This window comes from Rhagoletis zephyria, unplaced genomic scaffold (genome assembly GCF_001687245.7).
Source record: "Rhagoletis zephyria isolate East Lansing unplaced genomic scaffold, Rhagoletis_zephyria_1.1 Rzeph_scaffold_00467, whole genome shotgun sequence".
Taxonomy (NCBI): domain Eukaryota; kingdom Metazoa; phylum Arthropoda; class Insecta; order Diptera; family Tephritidae; genus Rhagoletis; species Rhagoletis zephyria.
In genome coordinates, this window is record NW_016157551.1 from 110987 (window position 1) to 133809 (window position 22823).

Below are 22823 nucleotides of genomic sequence, written 5' to 3' on the forward strand. Positions count from 1 at the left end.
CGTTTCGATATGGAGGCTATGCTCAAATTTTGTAGTTGTAGTTTTTAGAGCTTCACGAAAAGAAAGGTGTGGCGTTTCAGAGATAAAATCCTAAGCCTTTCGACAGATTCATTTTTGTAAGTAAACAATTCGGTTTCTGTCGTAGAAACAACGGTAAATATTGGCTTATTTTTGGGTAAATTTTGAGCATTTATAGTGCTCTAGCAACTTATGATTTGCAGATATAACTTTCATTTTCGGGATGTATGTAGGTTCTTTGGAGTAGTAGAAATATTATCGTGTACAAATTTTATGTAAATTCAACAAATTCCGAGCATTTTAAGGCAAAAAATTGTTGAAAAAATTTTCAAATTTTCTTTATTACCAAAATTCTCGAAAACCGCTCGAATGATTTTGTTTTTGTTTTCCTTAATGAAAAATTTAAGTTTTTAGTTTCGTTTGGTATATGGGATATATTGGTTGATATCTTCCAAGCATGTTTATTTTATTCAAATTATTTGGGCATACATGATTTTCCATACAAAATCACTTCGTCATCATTTTGCAAACACGTGCATGCGTTGGAAGTGAGAGAAGGGTCAAAAAGTATGTGTGTGTAGGTATTGTGCCTTTTGAGTAACAGATACCAAATTTCGTTGAGATATCTCAATTTTTTCTCGAGTTATCGTGTACACGGACGGACGGACAGACATACATGGCTTAATCGATTTCCCTTTTCATTCTGAGCATTTATGTATAAATTTGTCCATTATGCGAATAAAGTTAATATACCCTTGTGCACAAGTGTGCTCGGGTATAAAAATATGCACGGGTTCTCATATAGAAATTATCTTTTGATATAGCCAATGGGACACGACTTTACTTATAGTTTTTCTCCATCACTTCGTTTATTAAGTTTTTACTAACAAATATAATAAAATTTTGGTATTCTGCAATTTACAAATTTGTGGTTTTTTGGTTAAATTTAAATTTTTTTCTCTGTTTGAAAGACATGGTTTTACCTTTCTAACAAAGAAAAAAGTTTGAAAATCGGCTGGCGAAGGGCATATTATAGGGCTTTTAATTGAAAACAACGTAAGTTTTTCAAAAAAACTTTCATTTTCCTCACGCTCTTATTTGATCGTGAGATAATCAAAAAAAAATTATTTGATCGTTTTAAAAAAGTACATAAAATCAGTTTTCCAAAAGTCATAAGTAAATTAAAATAGAATTAAAAATGGCTAAGTAATGCTTTATATAGTGTGTTTTTCTTTTTTCCTAGAAATGTTTTCGTTTTGTTTGTTATACCCGAGCGCACTAGGTACGAGGCAAAAGGACTCGAGATAGATATAGATAAATATATACATAAATAATCAGAATGAAACAAGAAATCGATTAAGCAGGTTGCATGTACATACATATGTCTACCTATACTGTATGCGTCCTTAACTCTGTTTGAGGGGACAAATAATCGATTACTGAAATGCTATGTTCATCACCAGGGAACGGATTTTATGGAAATTGCCTTTTTTTCTGCAAAAGAGATAGAGTATATTCGATTAAGAATGTCCACGATTTAGCTTTCCCTGATTCCATATATACACATTTGATGTTGCCCATTTTAAGATATTTGCCTTTTTTAAGATATTGCCTTTTCTACCTTTAAAAAAGTGATTATAGCATTTACAATTTTTTTTTAAGATTAAAAAATATTCACATACCCATGCGGCTTAAAGAAGCGCAGGGACCTCTTACCAAATTGGTGTTGGAATAATTCAAAGCCGTTTTCTCAGCTAACGTAGGCTTGGAGACAATATGGGGTGTGGATAAAATTGTATTGGGCGAGGAAAACGCCCTTATTCCTGATAATATGAACGTTTCAAACGTTCCATATTTCAATTGGGCTCCACTTGTATCAACTTACGTCGAGCGCACATCGGGAAAATCGAATGAAAATGCTGCCAGAAAACTTCAAAATGCATCTTGTGGTTCAATGTTACTACAACTATACAGGTTCAAGTTTTATGAGTTAGAAACTCGAAAGGATAAAATAGTCAAAGATTCAAAGTACAAATTTTTCATATAATGAAACTAGTTCCTAGTTTTTCTCTTTTTACTTGTAATATAAACATTTCTCAAATAAATGTATTTTTTGATTGTTCTTCGTATTTTCTGTCTTTTTTTAGTGCATTATTTTGCTTTTTTGCAATACCTAGTGCCTTTTCCTGTCTTTTTCGCTATTTTGTTTTGCCTTTTTTTGCCTTTTTTGCAATACCTAGTGCCTTTTCCTGCCTTTTTCGCTATTTTATTTCGCCTTTTCCAGCCTATTTCGTTATTTTATTTTGCCTCTTTTATAGGTGTTTAGGTCCCAAAAATCCGTTCCCTGTTCATCACTAACATACTTTTGGCACAGTTTTCTGATGGCGGGGAAGTTTTGAATATTTGCAAAACTGCAGAAATATGGAAAGATATAAATTATCGAACATTTACTATGCAATAGATATTTCAAGAAAGTTGATACGCCCACACTCCAAGGGAATATTATCGAGGCAGGCAATACAAGGTCAAGCAGTTCCACGGAAGAGCAACCTTCGCCCAGAATTTTTCACAATTGAGCAATTGTCAAAAATCTACTTTATGAAACTACCTTCTTTTTTTCTATCATGCATATAACCTTTAATTTGTACATATTTCTACCCATGATAAAAACATTAGAAGGTAAAACCATTCTCCCAATTCGTCGGCCATGATTTTTTTCTGACGTTTGCAAACATTTTAAAATCATATAAAATTGAAAATAAAAAACTGAAATTGTTCACAATTGTTGTTGTTTGAAATTAAAAGAGAGAATGTGTGTGTGAGCCTGAGCTCTCATTTTAAAATTATATTGTTGGCAAACGTCAGACTGCCTCTCAATGATTTTACCTTGTAATGTTTTTATCATGTTTCTACCTATTTTGCTGTTTTTTTGTGAAAAAAAACTAATAAAATATATCGCTAGCTTAGAAAGAAAAGTTGCTAAGTCCCATTTTAAAAATTTTACAGGAGAGGAAAAAATCTTTCTATAGCCATTTTCTTTAACTATTTCGCAAGACTTTGAATCAGACATTTTGCGCGTTTAAAGCAAAGCAAAACTCCATAAGAATCAGAAGGATTCGATATTTATTTAAAGATGTCGTATTATTTTGTCCTTATCAGATTTGTGGTGCTTCTTTTGGACTTAGCAAATTTTCCTTTTATTGCTTATGAAGAGGAAAAAATAAAACAAGTACCTTTATAATTATCGAAACGATGCGTATTCAATTTCTCTAGCCTCCCATATCAAAATATGAGTTTGCATAAAAAGTGGACTTAGCAACTTTTCACTCTAAGCTAGCGATTTGATTAGTTACCTTTACACTTTTAGCTCTTTTAGCCTTAACCATAAGTCACATGAACTTTAAATTTGGTATACGGACATATATACGGTAGATGCTTATAGTTGGGTATATATAAATGTTTGTAGAAGGGGGCGTGGCACATCCCATAGGCGTGGCGCATCCCATAGGCGTAAGATTTCTAAACAGATTTAACTTCGAAACCACAGGTCACATGAAGTTGATATTTGGTGTGAAGATCTATGATAAATGCTTATAGTAAGGTATATATAAATGAGTTTTTGAAAGGGGGCGTGCCACAGCCCACAGGCTACAACATCGGAACCATAATCCACAACAATATGAGTAGTCCACTAGCGANAATTTGGTATACGGACATATATACGGTAGATGCTTATAGTTGGGTATATATAAATGTTTGTAGAAGGGGGCGTGGCACATCCCTTCTTCATCCTTCNAAAAAAAAAAAACGTATACAACAACAAGTAGCATCCAATTTGTATGGTTCTTTTTATTACTATCCGAAAATTTGGATAAATAAGAGCCAATAACATTAAAAAACAAAATCGCAGTGTTGTAGTTTATGCAAATTTAATATAGCGAGTTTTGAAACAGTAACTTTCACATAGCTAGTCTTTTTTAGCTTTTTGCGTTCTCTCTTCCATGAATGTTGGTCTGCTTTTTTTTAAGACGTCTTACACTAGGCACTAGGGTTATGGTGGGGTAATAAGCTACGGCTTTTACTTCATCACGGTAAAACTCCACCTTAAAACGGACCAACAAGGGGAGGAGGCGGACAACGCCCCGAGCGGATCCGTTCCTCCCGATAACTCTACCGACGAAGGGGCCAAAAACACAGGCAACGCCTCGAGCGAACCTGGCGCCTCCGAGTCGGCATCGGTGCCAGACAGCGCGGGGTCCACAGGAAACACCACGAGTGGACCTGTGGACCTACCAACGGGTGTACCTGATACCGCGTCAGATACTGAGAGCGACACGAGCATCACAGTCATTGCCGCCGCCGAACCGGAGGAGCTAAAAGCGATGGACATCACCGACTCTGAGGATGGTGCAGATCCTACAAATTAATCTGCACCATTCCAAGGCAGCCTCGGCTGCCCTTCTTCTTCGCCTCAGCAATAAAGCTGAGGACTTGATTCTAGTCAAAGAGCATTGGATCGTTAGAAACAAGTTTTTCGGACTGAACTCTGATGCCTACCAGGTTGTCACAGCTCCAGTAGCAGGTAGGATCAGAGCTGGCATTCTGATTAAAAAAGTATGTTCTTATTTTTTAGTCTCCCAATACAGCGACGAGGACACTGTCTGCATCAGCGTCCAGCTGAAGGAGAGTGTGATCTGGCTGGCAACAATGTACATGGCCCACGACAGCCATGTTTTTCCACCCTACAGACTGGAAGAAGCTGTGAAGGAAGCAAATCGCAGGAAACTCCCGGTCATAATAGGGGCAGACTCTAATTCGCATAACACGATCTGGGGCTCAAGCGACACCAACTCTCGAGGTGAGTGTTTTCTTGACTTTGTTCTTTTATATAATCATACTGTATGAAACCGCGGGCGCGACCCCACTTTTGTGACCTCTGTTAGAAGCAAAGTGCTGGACATCACCCTTGTTTCGAGAAGTTTGTCTGATCAGGTAAGGGACTGGCAGGTGTCCAAAGAACACTCTTTCTCTGACCATCTCTACATTAGCTTTAAGCTCAATTTTGATCCTTCTCCTTTAACAGCATACAGGAACAAGAAGCGAACAGACTGGGCAAAGTATAAATATACGCTGTAGGTCTCTCTACACAGATACGCTTCTCACGGTAAGTCCTGCTTATCGTTAGGATCTGATGAAGGCAGTCTCCCCAATACGAAAGTTGTTTCTCTCGGTGAGCTGGACTCATCGTCAAAAATTGATGAAGCAGTGAACTTTGTGACAAATGCCTGTAATGCTGCTTTCAAAGCCTCCTGCCCAAGCACCCTCCCGAAGGGCAAAAAGAAACCCCAGTGGTGGAATCCTGAGACTTCAGCGCTGAGGAAGAACAGCAGGAGGCTCTTCAGTCAAGCAGGTCTTTGGCAACCATACAAAGATGTACTCAAGGTTTTTAAGAAGGCCATAAAGAGGGCGAAACACGAATCTTGGCAAACCTTCTGCGACAACATAGAAGAGAACTCTAAAGCCAACAGGCTGAGGAAAGTTCTCTCGAAATCCTCTTCAAGTATGAACTCTATCCAGAAGATAGACGGTGACTGGACGACATCATGTAGCGAAATGCTGGAGGTCCTTACGAGCACTCACTACCTGGGCTGCTCAGATGACACCTCAGATTTTTCGCCCGGTCGTTGGACCTACTTGTCTCTGGGTGATACCGTTGGGGACATCGTAAGTGAGGAGAGGGTGGAATGGGCTTTAATATCCTTTCAGCCCTAGAAATTTCCTGTCCTTGACGTAATCTTTCCCGCTCAACTACAGGAAGCTAAGGACATACAGTGTTCCATGCTTTCTCAGATTTTTACAGCCAGCCTAACATTGACTCACATACCACACGAGTGGACAAAGGCAAAGGATGTATTCATACAAAAAGGAGGCAAGGCCGTTCATGTGAACCCGAAAGATTTCAGGCTTATAAGCCTCACCTCGTTCTTTCTCAAAACCCCAGAGAGGCTCATCGACGAATATATTCTACGGAATATTAAAGCTGACAATTCTCCTCGAATCAGCATGCATATTCCAAGGGGAAATCCGTGGAGACCGCACTCCATGAAATCGTAGCGACGATTGAAAAAGGATTGGCCTTAAAGGAATACACGCTCGGAGTTTTTCTCGATATCGAGGGTGCTTTCAACAACGTATACCCGAAGTCTGTTGTTAACTCCCTTCTTATGGCGGGGGTGCAGCGAGGTCTGGTGGATTTTGTTGAGCTCCTTCTCGGAAAGAGAACTATTCTATCAGAACTGGGGGATGGTTCCATGACAAAGTATGTGACCCCCCAGGGGGCGTTCTCTCCCCTCTACTCTGGAATCTAACAGTGAACACTATACTTCTAAGCCTAAAGAGCACCGGTTGCCAAGTCATAGCGTACGCTGATGACATAGCAATCGTGGTTATGGGCAAACATCTTCAGTTCCTGAGTGAGTTATTGCAAAACGCACTCGGTCTGGTAAACATCTAGTCCAAGGAATGTTGACTTAGCGTCAATCCTACCAAAACAGGAATGGTACTTTTCACAAGGAAGTATAAAACTCCCTTATTTAAGCCTCCCTCCCTAAACGGGGTGGCGCTTACTCTCTCAACCGAGGTCAAATACCTTGGTGTTATTCTGGACAGGAAGCTGGACTGGAAGCGAAACATTGAAGACCGCTCCAGGAAAGCCAATACTGCCCTGTATGCCTGCAAGACGGCTATACTCAAAAAATGGGGAATAAAACAACATATAGTACACTGGATGTACACAGCTGTGATAAGATTCATCCTTTTCTACGGGGTCACCATATGGTGGCCTGCGCTAAACAACACCGTATCCTGAGCCAAGGTGGAACCCAACCAATCTCTGGAAATAATGTTAAATCCTCCACCTGTGGATCTCTACGGCAAATTTCAGGCCGGCTGTAGGGCGGCCAGGCTAAATACAATCCAGCCCTGGAGAGACCTCAGATTCAGGCACGCAAAAGTACTTGCAACTTTACCGGATAATCTACGACAAATAGATTATACCACTCCTCTACTCTGTTTTGATAACAAATTTTCCACAAGAATCCCAAAAAGGAACGAGTGGGAAAGGTCCACAGACCTGAACCCAGGGTCTATGGCCATATATACAGATGGTTCCAAGCTTTACAAAAAAGTGGGTAGTGGGATCTACTCCGACGAACTTGCGCTAAATCTCAGTTTTCGCTTACCGGACCATTATAGCGTTTTTCAAGCGGAATTAATCGCCATAATAGAGGCGGCTCGGTAGCTTATAACCTCCGCCCCTCCAGGACGGCCTATCTCTATCTATTCTGACAGCCAGGCTGATATCAAATCTCTTAATTCTAACGAAGCAACGTCCAAAGTAGCCATCGAATGCAGGAAGGCTCTCAACCTGCTGGCATCAAAATGCTCCTTGACTGTTCTATGGGTCCCTGGACATAGGGACATCCCTGGCAACTGCCTAGCCGACGAGCTGGCAAGGAGGGGGACGGAAATATCTGTAGTCAATTCTGCTCGGAATGTGGGCATACCTCTAACCTCCTACAGACTAAAGGCGAAACTCGTTGAGGAGGTAAATATAAGATGGGCTGTGGAAACCACCTGCCATATTACCAGGCAAATATGGCCAAAGATTGATGTAAAGCGATCCATAGCTCTCAACCGGCGGGACCGCTCCTCTCTCAGATTAGTAGTCGGGGTAATCACCGGACACTGCCTGATGGGCACACACGGAAAAAGGTTAGGATACCTCACCAACGATTTCTGTCTCAGTTGCAGAGACGAGGAAGAGGTGGAGACTATCGAACACTATCTCTGCCATTGTTCCACCCTGGCCAACATGCGCAACCAATTCTTCAACAAGTACTTTCTAGATTGTTTAGCCGATTTGAACTTGGCGAACATTCTCGACTTTTTGTGCTATATAAAACGCACTCGGTGGTTCCATTACTAAGGGAGGGAAAGAAACAAATGGCTTCGGCCAGTGGTATCACAACGGGCTTTTCCAGCACACGTGTGTTCTGCGCCCTGCGCGGGGCAGCCACGAAACATTAAGCATAGTTTTGCAACATTGAAATTTTTTGAGAGGGGAGATTTTCTTTTAAATATTTGGGATTTAATAAAAGAGTAAAATTTGCATAAAAAATAGCAAGTTGATGTGTTCGATAATCAAATTTGAACGTTTTTCTCAAGCGTTTAAAAGATCCTTTCAATAATATCGATGTGCAGAGATGAAGAAATAAAATAAAATCCAATTTTTAAACATTTATTTATTAAAAAACTTTTTTCATTTTATTTAAAAAAAAATATTAGTTTTTTGTTATTTTTTGGCCTTATAACAATTATATTCAAAAATTTTTATTGAGCTCGGAGTCGTTTTTTAATAAAAATTTATTGTGGAAAAGCATTCTAATAATTGAAATATTAACAAAAACCAACAACCACAAGATCAAACGAATTGCAGCGCAATAGCTGCGCTTGATTGTAGTTGGCTGAACATGTGAAATAGTGGAAAATAAGCAACAAGAATTAACAAGGCGAACTTAGCACAATGCGTAGGCAACTGGCTGAGTCAGTGGGATCGTTGGTTCGAATCCTANTGCATAGGCAACTGGCTGAGTCAGTGGGATCGTCGGTTCGAATCCTACTGAAAGAAGTCTGATGAGGAAATGTGGTGATTTCCGAAATAGCTATCACTTCTGCCATTTTTTAAAATTATTGTTGGTTTTCCACAATAAATTTTCATTAAAAAACGGCCTCGAGCTCAATAAAAATTGTTGAATATAAAAATAATAATAATATAAAAACAAAACTCTTTTTTTTATTAGTCCGAAAAAGACGCATTGTTAGCTATTTCGTCATTAAAGCATAGTCTGAAACCAAGCTTCGGAGAAGGTTGAATGGTCTCATTTCCCTCACAATTAAAGGAGCCAAAATTCAGAATTCTCCCGAAGTTAAGTACCTAGAAGTAATTCTGTATACAAAACTATCATGGAAATCTAGCGTGGAACACAAAACCTCTAAAGAATTGGCAGCAGATTGCAAAACTTCAAAGACCTACTGCCGTGTGCTGTACGAAAGCTTTCTCTACAACACGTGGCGCTGCTCTGGATGCACTGCTGCACTTACCGCCACTTTGTTTCTTCATACGTAGGAAATCCTTAAAGGCGAGTGGGACGAGGTGGAGGGGAATGAGTTTATATGTCTGCGGTGACAGACAAGCTGCACTTAAGGCATTGGGCTGCCCTCTAACTACTTACTTCCAAACTCTGGGTGCCAGTGCAATCGGGAGTACCTCCTATCGTCCATAACCATATTATCTTTCATATCATGAAGCACCGAAATTAAAGCCTTACTGTGGCTAACGTTTGCAAAGCACATCCAAATCACTTTCGGTGATTGGCTTTAGAATAAACGAATTTAATAATATGTAACTAATTTTTGCGGTGGACAACATATTTAGCGGTATTTTGTTTCAAAGAAAATTTGGTTGGTTGTTTTTCAAATATGGCGATGTATGAATTTCCATGTTCGTTATTGCTCAGATCAAAGAGAAATTTCCTTTTCATTTTGTAAATAATTTTTTAAAAATAAATAAATGATAAGGTTTGTATAGATGAGTTTGTGTAAAAGGGAACGTGGAGCATAGACGTGGAATTTTTTATCAGGCATAAATTGGGAACCATAAGTCACATGAACTTAAAATTTGGTATGCAGTCATATATATGGGAGTTGTTTAGAGTAAAGTAGTGATCGGCAAACTCAGCACATTTGCACTGTGCTGGCAGCGTTCACTTCTGCGGGCTACAGATAAAGTATATACCCTGCCGCAAAATTTAGAGACAGTCTGGCAAAGTGCTAGTTCCGTCCTAAAAATTTCAGAACTGTCTCTGAACTAGGGATGCTGCTAAAAGCTAACATCCGCGGATGCAGATGCGAATGCGGATGTCATGTATTTTTAAGAAATAATTTAGATGGGTGATGAGGTGATTTAGGTAAATAAAAAATGGAAAGATTAATAATTTTTAATAATCTGCCTTATCCTGAGTTTTTCACGAAAATTTGTATTCCGCCCATAGTAAATATGTACATGAAAACCAAAAGTGAACCGGTTCGGGAAAAATGAAACTCATGATAATTTAAAAAAAATGTGAATTTAAAAAATGGAACATTGTACTTAATAAAAACTTTCTGAAGGGTCGTAAATCAAACCTGCACCTCTATATAACTACTCGCTCGAGGCGACAAGCTTGAAAAACTTGAAAATTGGCAAAATTGTAAATTCTTTTCGATTGACACTGCACCAGTTGAGAGGACTTTCCGTTATCTATACTAATATATATGTTGCAAGCCGTTTTTTTCTGTTCGCAAAGCTCGAGATTGGCTGTACCGATTGTTTTGAAATTTCTGTTATTGATTCTGGATGGGCTTCTCATTGTCTTAGACAAAAAAAAGTTTTAATACTTCCCTGAAAATGGAACTGGAGGACTTTAAAAATCCTATGAATCTAAAAAACACGCCAACATAGCATAACAGCGCTGAGAGCGCTGCTAGTATTTATTTATTTTTATTGCGTTGCAATTATTACTTTTTGAGAATTTCATCGGGGTTGCAAATGTCGGATGTATCCTCCTGACTTTCATCTTCACAATCTAGCATCATGGCACAATCGTTGTTAAAACAAGGTTTTTTTCAAAGAATTCTTCATTCTCATTCTTTTGGTTTTTTCGGAATTTGGAGAACCTGTCAAGTCATCAGCGTTTTTCGATTTTAGTTTTTGTCATTTTTATTGCTTTCTTCTGTGACTAGTTAGATATACGTCTGTGCCCTTGCACGATATTCCAGCGACCGAAAATAACATTTTTTTTTTCGAGTTAAAGTTGGCCTAATATTTTTTATTCCGAAATAAACGTCCTATCCGGATAATAAACAAGCCGCTTATCCAAATTAAACAAATTTGGCATCATATGGAAGAGGACTGAAATAGCTTTTAAACAGAGAAGGTTGAAGGTTACCACCTCTATTTATACTTTTTTACAACTTAATACTAAAGAAATTCATGTTAATACATACCGGACCCAATGTTTTGTCTATGGTAACTAATTAACATTTTTTAAGATATTTCAGTTTTAAAGTTATTTCAGTCCTCCTTCATTGGATACCAAACTTGTTTAATTTGGATAAGCGGTTTGTTTGTTATCCGAAAAGTACCTTTATTTCGGAATACAAAATATTTGGCCAAGTTTAACTCGTAAAAAAAACTATAATTTTCGATCCCTTCAATATTATTTGGGGGGATAGATGCCCCCCCCCCCCTTCGTCATTGAACTACAATTATTTACTTTTGAATTAATAACACAATACTACTTTATCCTTCTGATATAAAATTTCTTTATTTCAGACGGATGACAAATTATCTTTTAATGAATATATAAAATTATCGGTTGATGAATTATGGATTTCAATATTGAGCCTATACATACTAGTCTTTTCAGACTTTTGCGAAACACACTGGGCTTTTCAGGTGATAAAACTGGTTTCGAGCTATGTGTACACATTGTTTCTGGTAGCAATAAAATTTCAGACCGAAATAATACCGTAATTTTCCCGGTTTCAGATTGATGCGCTAAAGCTCCACTCCCTTCTCTCTCCCGTCCATAAAAACCCGATTTCAGACAGTCTGAAAATACTATCACGGGATGCTCTGATTGGCTGGATGCTGAGTCTCGTATCATGTTATACAGTGATGGAAAAGCAGGCTCTATAGTCCCATTTTTGGCACTTTCATTCTCAAGGGCCCTTTTGGCACAATTCAGTCAGGTTTTGCCCAACCATAAATTATAGAAATTTAGCCAGTATACATATAACAAACAATCATATATTACTCATAGATTCGAAAAGTGAAAATTAAAATCACTAAAAAATTAAAATAATGCCCATTATATAAAATTAATAAAAATCATTCAATGTAAAGAAGAATAGTCAAAACTGGTCAAAATGTCACACTACTATTAGTGGGGATTCATGAAACGTCGCAAAGTTGTTGCAAATGTGGCATTTGTTGCAAAATTTGCCACCTTGCGACACATCTGATTATTTTTGTAGGGAAACATTCTTGCGACAAAATTGCTACATTGCCTNGTCCTATCCGGATAATAAACAAGCCGCTTATCCAAATTAAACAAATTTGGCATCATATGGAAGAGGACTGAAATAGCTTTTAAACAGAGAAGGTTGAAGGTTACCACCTCTATTTATACTTTTTTACAACTTAATACTAAAGAAATTCATGTTAATACATACCGGACCCAATGTTTTGTCTATGGTAACTAATTAACATTTTTTAAGATATTTCAGTTTTAAAGTTATTTCAGTCCTCCTTCATTGGATACCAAACTTGTTTAATTTGGATAAGCGGTTTGTTTGTTATCCGAAAAGTACCTTTATTTCGGAATACAAAATATTTGGCCAAGTTTAACTCGTAAAAAAAACTATAATTTTCGATCCCTTCAATATTATTTGGGGGGATAGATGCCCCCCCCCCCCTTCGTCATTGAACTACAATTATTTACTTTTGAATTAATAACACAATACTACTTTATCCTTCTGATATAAAATTTCTTTATTTCAGACGGATGACAAATTATCTTTTAATGAATATATAAAATTATCGGTTGATGAATTATGGATTTCAATATTGAGCCTATACATACTAGTCTTTTCAGACTTTTGCGAAACACACTGGGCTTTTCAGGTGATAAAACTGGTTTCGAGCTATGTGTACACATTGTTTCTGGTAGCAATAAAATTTCAGACCGAAATAATACCGTAATTTTCCCGGTTTCAGATTGATGCGCTAAAGCTCCACTCCCTTCTCTCTCCCGTCCATAAAAACCCGATTTCAGACAGTCTGAAAATACTATCACGGGATGCTCTGATTGGCTGGATGCTGAGTCTCGTATCATGTTATACAGTGATGGAAAAGCAGGCTCTATAGTCCCATTTTTGGCACTTTCATTCTCAAGGGCCCTTTTGGCACAATTCAGTCAGGTTTTGCCCAACCATAAATTATAGAAATTTAGCCAGTATACATATAACAAACAATCATATATTACTCATAGATTCGAAAAGTGAAAATTAAAATCACTAAAAAATTAAAATAATGCCCATTATATAAAATTAATAAAAATCATTCAATGTAAAGAAGAATAGTCAAAACTGGTCAAAATGTCACACTACTATTAGTGGGGATTCATGAAACGTCGCAAAGTTGTTGCAAATGTGGCATTTGTTGCAAAATTTGCCACCTTGCGACACATCTGATTATTTTTGTAGGGAAACATTCTTGCGACAAAATTGCTACATTGCCTTATTATTTGAGCTGACAATCATTGCAAAGTCAAAGTCGCGAGACACATGTTTTTTTATTGTCTTCGAATGCTTCAAGACAAAGTATATCAGTTAAGCCTGCATGGAAATATAATTGTAAACAATTTTCTTTATCTCCAACATCTCTTTGCTACGTTTTATGAATCATACTATTATTTCGTACAGAATATAGAAAAATTTTTCACTCTGCTGTTAGTGGACATGGAACCCTNTTTCAGACCGAAATAATACCGTAATTTTCCCGGTTTCAGATTGATGCGCTAAAGCTCCACTCCCTTCTCTCTCCCGTCCATAAAAACCCGATTTCAGACAGTCTGAAAATACTATCACGGGATGCTCTGATTGGCTGGATGCTGAGTCTCGTATCATGTTATACAGTGATGGAAAAGCAGGCTCTATAGTCCCATTTTTGGCACTTTCATTCTCAAGGGCCCTTTTGGCACAATTCAGTCAGGTTTTGCCCAACCATAAATTATAGAAATTTAGCCAGTATACATATAACAAACAATCATATATTACTCATAGATTCGAAAAGTGAAAATTAAAATCACTAAAAAATTAAAATAATGCCCATTATATAAAATTAATAAAAATCATTCAATGTAAAGAAGAATAGTCAAAACTGGTCAAAATGTCACACTACTATTAGTGGGGATTCATGAAACGTCGCAAAGTTGTTGCAAATGTGGCATTTGTTGCAANTTTTTTTTTTGTCGTGGTGGACCTTCCGCTGGAAACACCCATATGCTATCTTATTTGTCCCTTCTTTTTATACAATTAAGGAGCGGCTGAATAGTTTAACTATGTTAGCGGTACATAATGATGTGCCGATTACAACACAAGAAGTAATTGAAAAAATGTGTGTTAAGCAACGAAGATTAAAAATCGCTTTATAAGTTATAAGATTTTGTAGACTTGTACATAAATAAATGTAACTAGATACACGTAAATATATAAATATGCAGATATATTCAATGTGTAAAAACTGAAGTGTATACTAACGAAATTTTTACAAAACAAAACTGGACTACACACTAATTAATTAAAATGGAATAGTAATTCAATTTTTTAAATATAAATAAAGCATGAATTCCCCATGGAATAACCGAGTAGACAAAAAATATATGTATAACGGTAAAAATGGCACATACGTCGCCCACAGGCGACGCATCTAGCCATTGTGTATCACAGCTTAAGTTATCGATGCAAATCCTGGCTACGCCACTGTATGTCTCATATTCCCTAAACTATTTAAATTCAAATTCCTAACTGTGCTGCAAACTTGATAAGCTCTGAAACTGTTCTCAAATTTCAAATTTTTTAATCGGAGTTTTTTTATAAATATGTCGAGTATTCAGTTTTGTAGCCCATAAAATTTTAGTGTAGTAAAGTGTAACCTTGCATCTTAAGCGAAAATATTTAATATTAATAATTAAACAAGATTTGTAGTAAAGAAAATAATGACAAATATACATATAGTTATTGAAGCACGATGAAGCTTGAAGTATGGTTCATAAGGATTCCTTAATTTAAACAGAAAGACAATAGTCTGTCTCCTTTAATTTATGCTGAACTGAATATTTGTACTACTGTTTTATATTTTGATTTGTTTACCCCGAACGACGTCGGGTGCTCTGCTAGTTCTCTATAACAACATGTTCCAAACAAATGGCAGTTTTCCAAGAACTATTTTTAAAATATTTTTTTTTTATGACGAGGTGGTTTATTTTGTGAGAGTCAACAATGAATTCTCTACGAAGAACAGAACCCGAGATGTAACAATTTGAAGAAGTACATGATTATTTAGTCAGAATGACGAAAAAATCCAAAATTTTACAGATAATATATCCGAAGAAAAAAGGAAAAATGTGAAGCCAATCGAAATTCTGACACCAAATTTGGTGTCCTGTATGAAAAAGAGGCCTCATATATATGGTATAAATATTATAACATAGTATAATAGTAGTGTTAGAATTTTAATACATTATTTGATTATTTGTAGGGTTGCATTTTATAATTATTTTATGCCATTACAGTGTCTGAATGTCGGTTTCTATTAATTCGGTAGTAAATTAAATTATATCAGGGGGATCCCGAGGGCTTTATCTCGGGATTTCGGGACTCCAAAAATGGCTCGGGACTCCCGAAACCCGGTACTAGACGCCTTTGTTTGTGCCCAACCTCTACTTTTTGAAGTGTTGGACTTGAAATTTTTTCAAAATATTTTTATTGGGCGTGGTGGATCTATTTTTACAGTAAAATTGAATATTCATGCATTAAAACACTGGCAGGTGCGGATTATAACGGCACAAACACTATCAAAATCCATCACAATAACCAATAAACTATATATTTAATGGACAAAATCCTCAAAAACACCGAGGAAGTTAATAAAATTTAATTACTTTTTAATTGATCACTTCGATGTTATGCATATTTCCATTATTTCATTGCATCAATAACACCTCACTTAACGCCTTTTCTTTTTGGCCACTTCATAATAAACATGTTTATTAAAATAACTTTTGTTACGTGCAATTTAATTATGCATTAATTTACACTAATTATAACTGAGATTTACAAGTTTTGCAATTTTTACTGAAACCACACTGAGAAATTTGCCGCGAAATTAATGCGACCCCGTTGGGCATCATTACGCAGACGCCCTCTCTGTGATGTTCGACTAAATCTAATCTTTTCAATTTTTCGCTGTTATCTGTTAACTGTGCTGCTGTTGTCAGTTTATCTCCAGTATAAATAATAAACTTGCCAACTAACTCTCATCACAAGTACAAACTTACATGTAGATATGTATCTACATATGTATATTAGTGTCCGACTAAAGCTGGGATTTCGGCCGAATCCGGAGCCGGATATTAGGTACTATTCAATATTCGGCCGAACACCGAAACTGAAGACGAACATGGAACTTGAGTTTTACGTTTCAGAAATAAAAGGTCTGTGATTTTTTATTTCGTGACAAATTTGTTTTTAAACAAAAGGAACATACAAATCTGATCACATAACACCGAATATATGTAGATACATAGGTTGCAAAGTTGCATCGTACTGTTTAACTTTTCTACAACAACAAAAGTTTAACCAACTGTCTTCCCATGCTTGTAAATCTCGCTTGTGTTCTGCTTTTTTCTCTCGCAAGCGAGATAGAGTTTTGTTTGACTGGGCATTTGACAGCATACTTTTTCAAATGTCGCCAAAAAAAGGTTCGAACCTTTCAGTCTAAATTTATATTTTCCACCTAAATAAACGATGTTTCTACTCTGAAGAATTCTGCGAAACGAGAAATGTAACTTCTCGACAAATACCACACCTAGCCTAATTGTTCGGCAATTTCGCCCGAAGGCCGAACCTTCGGTCGGACACTAATGTAAATGCTATATGTTTGCAAGTAGATATGTAAATATGTATATCTTAGTCAACTGATTAAAATTTTAAGATCAACGTAGAGATGAATGAAATACCATTACGAGATATTAAAACAACGAAATCACAGCGCACGGCAGTGCGTGCGAGTGACGAAAGCAACTGCAGTAGCAAGCTGAAATGACTCCCTTATATATACACGCGATTTGGAAGTTTTTGTCCAGACGTCCAATCGTCAGGTATAGTTGGAAAGGTCTTGCAGAGTGTGCCCGGAAAATGTATTCAAGTTTCATAAACGATTATCCGAATTCTCAAAAATTTGGCTAAAGTGATGCGAAGCAAAAAACGTTTTATTGCTTCGCCGGTTTAAGGGGGTAAGTGGGTAAGTGGGTACACCCGACATATTTAGTGTTATTTTATAGGTCAATACCTTTCCAACGATACCTTATATATTGAGTTCCGGCTACTAGTTGGAAAGATATAGAGCTAAATAGGTTTTGGTTCGTGTCCCCACTACGAGATGCTTTGCGATGTGTGTAGCGTATATACCTACCTTCATTTAATTTTTTTAAAACTTTCAGCAATTGAAGTACAAAAAAACTAAAAAGGTTTTGTTCCAGGATATTTTCATTCGTATGCCTTTGTGGGCGTGGCTGGTACCTGAAATTCAAAAAAAAATATTTTTTTAAATATCTCTGAGACCTGAAAACAAGCTATGTAACGTTGTCTTTTCTGTTTTTGAAATATAAATATGCCATAACGTTATCCCCTGAAAACTAAAAATCGGGCTGCTGAAAATACAGATTTCGAGGATTTTCTCAAAAACTGGTCAGTTGATTTTATTATAAGTTTCCTCAAGTCTAGCCCAAAACCCTAGCTTATATAGCTTATATCTGGGAAAACTCTTGTTGTGGAGATATTTCGATTCAAATTGAAAAAAAGTCGCTTCAAATAGCGGCAAATGGTTAAAAATTTTTGTTTTCTTTAACTTTTTTGGGCATTTGTATAGCACAAAATTAGCTCTATATTTAACCGAAAAATGAAAACAATCGAACTGCTGTGTCGTTAAGTGACAATAAATGGAAGTAGATTTTTTCTTTTCTTACAAAANGTTACGTGACAAAAAATGGAAGTAGATTTTTTCTTTTCTTACAAAATCGCAAAACTCTGCGAATTGTGGATGGCTATTTTCATGAAACTTATTTTAATATGATTTGGAGTAATTCTAGTTGTTTTTAGAGTTTTTTGAATTAATGCAACTTGTTTAAATTTTCTTTTACAACCCCAAGTGAGAAACGTGACGTGACGTAGCGTCACGTGACATAAATTTCCATCGTTATATTTTTGTTAATATTGCTTTTAAGTGAATTTTTAACGCAAATAAAACACGTACTTTATGTAGAATATACTTTATATTTTGACTTCAGCGCCAATTCAGGGTAAATTTGTTGGAAATCTATGACTTATTATGTTTCAACTACATACGCCAAATTCGAACCAAATCGGACCATAAATATGGTTTTTCGAAATATCTCAACCTTGGCGCCACCTAGGAAGACCATTTTACGCAAACATGATTCTACTTACATAGCCAGTATATATTTAAAAAAGCAGACAAATTGGCCCGTAATTACGTTAGATATAAGGTTTTTATTTTTTTGTCGTGGTGGACCTTCCGATGGAAACACCCATATTCGTCTATTTGGTTTCCCAGCAAATCGGGCGAATTTCCCTCGAGTTGACTTCCCTGCACGCGATACATAATTTGTAGGCTGTGTATGTCACTTTCTAATTCTTAAAGAAAAAAAAATTTTTGCTGGTTTCTTTGTTTTCATATACATACATAAGTATTTACATATTTTTCATATGCATAAGTATATATTATGTATGTACTAGAGTTGTCAAACTATCGATGNGATAGTATCGATAGTTTCAATTTTTTTAGACTATCAATACTCATTGATAGTTTTTTTTTTATACTATCAAAAATATCGATAGTTTAGTAGGACTATAGAACTATTGTTGGTAATACCTGCATTTTTTAATTTGAATTAAAAATTTTGTTTTTTAGTGTGATGCCGACGTCATATTCAAACAGTGTTGCCAAGTTTTGATTTTCAAAAAGCACCAAAAACTTGGAAAAAAGCGTTTTATCACAATAAAAGTACCAAATTTTTTTTAATCAAAAGAAGCTTTTTTCATTAGAGTTTGTATTTAACATAAGCAAAAAATTAACAATATTTACAAGAATACATACATAAATCAATACACAAAATTGTTCGCCCATAACGATTGAATAGGCTCTACACACATGTATTGCATCATACAAGGTGTTATCAGTTGGCAACTTCTCGCTCTAATTCCGCCATATTGACTGCCTTGCGTGAAACAGTGTTACTTCTTTAACTATTTTTTGCCCATTAATATAGTTGAATGTTTTTTATTTTTTCTCAGTATATACACTTTGTTTTCTTAAAAAGGTATTTTATCTTATTTTATTTCATTTCATAACGAATGTACTATAAAAAAGCAAATTTGTTTAGGAGAAAATGTGAAATTTTATATTTTCCCCCCATATGGGGATTCACTTCTTCCCGTTTTTCTTCTCATTCTACTGAGCTAAGGCAGTGTCAAATCGAGCTGTCACAACTGATACCACCTTGTATTATTGCATCATGCTCTACACATGCTATGATGGCTCAAACTTACGACGTAATATCGAAGTACTGCGCATTAAAACTGGTAAATCTCGAGAAAGAAAAATCGAATCGCAACAAATTAAAATGATTCCATAAGTATAAATGAGCAAAAAATTTTATGTTTTCATTATATAACCTCAAATATCGCCAAAAACCGTGTTTTTGGCACTTTGAGGTTAGGATATCTCAAAATTCTAGTGCTAAGCAATTGTGCGGCCAGATCTGGATTCAGCACCAAGAAACGATGTTATTATTCAGGTGGTAAAAAATCAAAATTTGTACAAATAATTAGAAAAGAAAAAAAGAAATACTTAACTTACGCGAATAGAATTCAACAAGATGGGTTTGTAACTGCAGCTTTTTATCAATCATGCTACTAAATGGTAGCAGCACGGAAAGTTGTGGAGAAGAAGAACCCGAGCNCACAGAGGAGAAACGACTGGCGTGCTTTGCTGAACTCGGCGAAAATCGCTTAGGCGGTTACAGCGCCAAAAAAGAAGAAGAAGAAGGTTATATTTTAGTGTATTTAAATTTGTAGATTCTTGTTAATTCAGTGCTGCTACAGTTTTAAATATTTCAGAATTTAGCTATCTCGGAGGAATTTCAGTTCAGAAAAAGCCCTAAAAAAGGCACTAGGCACTAAATATGTTTTTTTTGCATTTTAATTTTCAAAAAGAACTAAATCTAGTGCTTAAAGCACCAAGTTGACAACTATGTATTCAAATATGTACGCATTTAGGCCAACATACATACATGTGTTATTCGTAAATCCTGTTTTGTTTGTATAACTTGTGTTTGTTTTTGAACTTTCTAAAACGAGAAGTATTTTGGCTAAGCAGTTACTTAATTTTGAATGATATAACTTTTATGAGATAATATTTATTTCACTATGATCCTGTAAAAACAAAGAAACCTAACTGATTTAGCGTCGTCGATAGCGCTATCGATAGTGCTACCGATAGTTTTGTTTTTTTTCGAGACTATCGTGAATATTGATAGTTTTTCTGAAAACTATCAAAACTATCGATGGTGTGACTATCGATAGTTTGACACCTCTAGTATGTACGCATTCAGTGTGGATGCAATGAAACGTGGGCGGGATATTTGGTGAACCGAGCTAGCGTTATTGTGATTAAGTACAAGATGAAAAATGCAGCTGTGCTATCACTTCGTACATATCTTGGAAACCCCAAGTTGTGTGTATTTTAGAGATTTTTTGCATCATGTGCCGAAATTGTAACAACGGAAATAAAAAGCCAACTTTTATTGTATGTATACATATGTACATATTTTTAATTTTATGTTTATGTCCATATGTATATTTACTTAAGCGAATCAATATTTTACATCAAAGATTTTTATAATATATTTTCTGGGAAGTAGAAAAAGGGGAAGGTATTTTATGTACAGATATGTATGTAAACAAAACTACTAAGTATCATATATTTTCTATCGGTTTCCAAATATTTCTTTTTTTGCTTATCGCTTATCAAAAGAGTTTTAAATATGTACTATTTTTTTTTGTATAAAAACCAAAGCTCATCTAAATTTTTAGTATTAGCAACGGGCTTTTTCGTGCCCTTACATGCTTTTACGAAATTTTTCAGAACGCCCAGGCCCGCACGAGTTCGTGCTGACAGCAAATATTCCGGCCCGTACCCGCGGACTTACGCAGGGGCCCGTCGGTCCCCTGCCGAAAGCCCGGCCCGTGCCCATCTCTACTTCAAATGTATCAAGAAATGTACTTAAAACAACAACAACGTACGTTCGCTTGCAGTTCGCTAGAATTTGAATTTATTTGTGGAAATTCATACTACGCATGAATTGTTCACACTAATTCACTCATATAGCAAGTATTCTTCATGAATGCATACAAGCGATTTCTACTGGGTATGTACACAGTATGCAGCTATACCCGCCTTTAACCTAACTGCCCAGCAGAGATTTTATGCATACGACACGCTGTTGGTGGCATGAGCTTGCTGCTGTGTATACATGCCAGTATAAATGAACCTTCATTTCCATTTAACACGCGTAGTTTCTCAGAGCGTATGCGTACCTTAATCATACACTTGTACTCAGTGTTGCCGTTATGTTTACTTTTAACCAATTTTGAGGAGAGTAGCAGCAGCAGTGGCAGCCCCAGCAGTGAAACCAAGTAAGAATATTTGGAATGAATGTATTAATATTACTTACATATGTATGTATTTGTTTTATAATATACAGAATACATAATATACATGGTCGGCCAAAGACTACTTTAAATGAATACATACTTAGATAGTAAATATATAAATACCACGTATATGCGGAACCCAATACCATGTTTAACAGTTTTGAAAAAATCGCTTTTGTAAAATTTATTTACCATCGTATACGCGGTACTTCGTTTGGCGTATACGAGGTCTTTCGCGCTGAACGACGATATAGTTCAATAAGTCCAATTTTTAATTGTTTAATCTTAATCTTAACATATATACAATGTGGTTATTCACGCTGATTAGGTATTTCATTGATTCTTACAAAGAAGCTAGAAACTGTGTACCTATGTACCTATTTAAAAACGTCATTTCGAGTCTGGTAATGTTTACGAAGATATTAAGATTCATACATACGCATCTAATACGGGAAGAAGTATTTATGTATAACAGCCTTAAAAGGATTTACTTTTCAAAAATGCAAATTAAAATTGATTTTCTTTGGTTTGTAAACGTACTATATAAAAGAATTTGTGCTGACCTGAATTGTTAATCTAATAAAAAAATTGGTTATTTTTCCTTACATTTGGTAACTTTTTCGTCTAATCTTGGTTAGAAAGTTCTTTGAGCGGCGGAAATACTGCTTGTACTACTGCTGTATGCATATGGCTGTATTAATGTTTCAAACATACAAAAATGCATTAATGCAATGATGAGCAAAACGCTACTCGCGAGCAGTGATCGGACTTTAAAATAATTCTGTGTGGTAGAATCTGGAAAAAAATGTGGTAAATTTAAAAAAAAAATGTGGTAGATCTCATGTTTTGGATCAAAGTTGTACAATAATTAAAAAAATTGTGTAAGGCTTCACCTAAATTGCAAACTTTTTAACTAGACTCAAAAAAATAAATAAATTTTAGTATAACAAAGTGCTAGATTGAAGTTGCTAAAAACTGCATTGAGTTTTGGCAATTTTTTCCTTGACAGTGCAAAGCGGTTCCTTCCATATCAAAATATTTTTCGAACATAAACTTTTTTGCAACCTTGCGGTTTGCTGTCAGCGTTTCATTCTATCACATCACGATGTAGCGAACAAATGTGG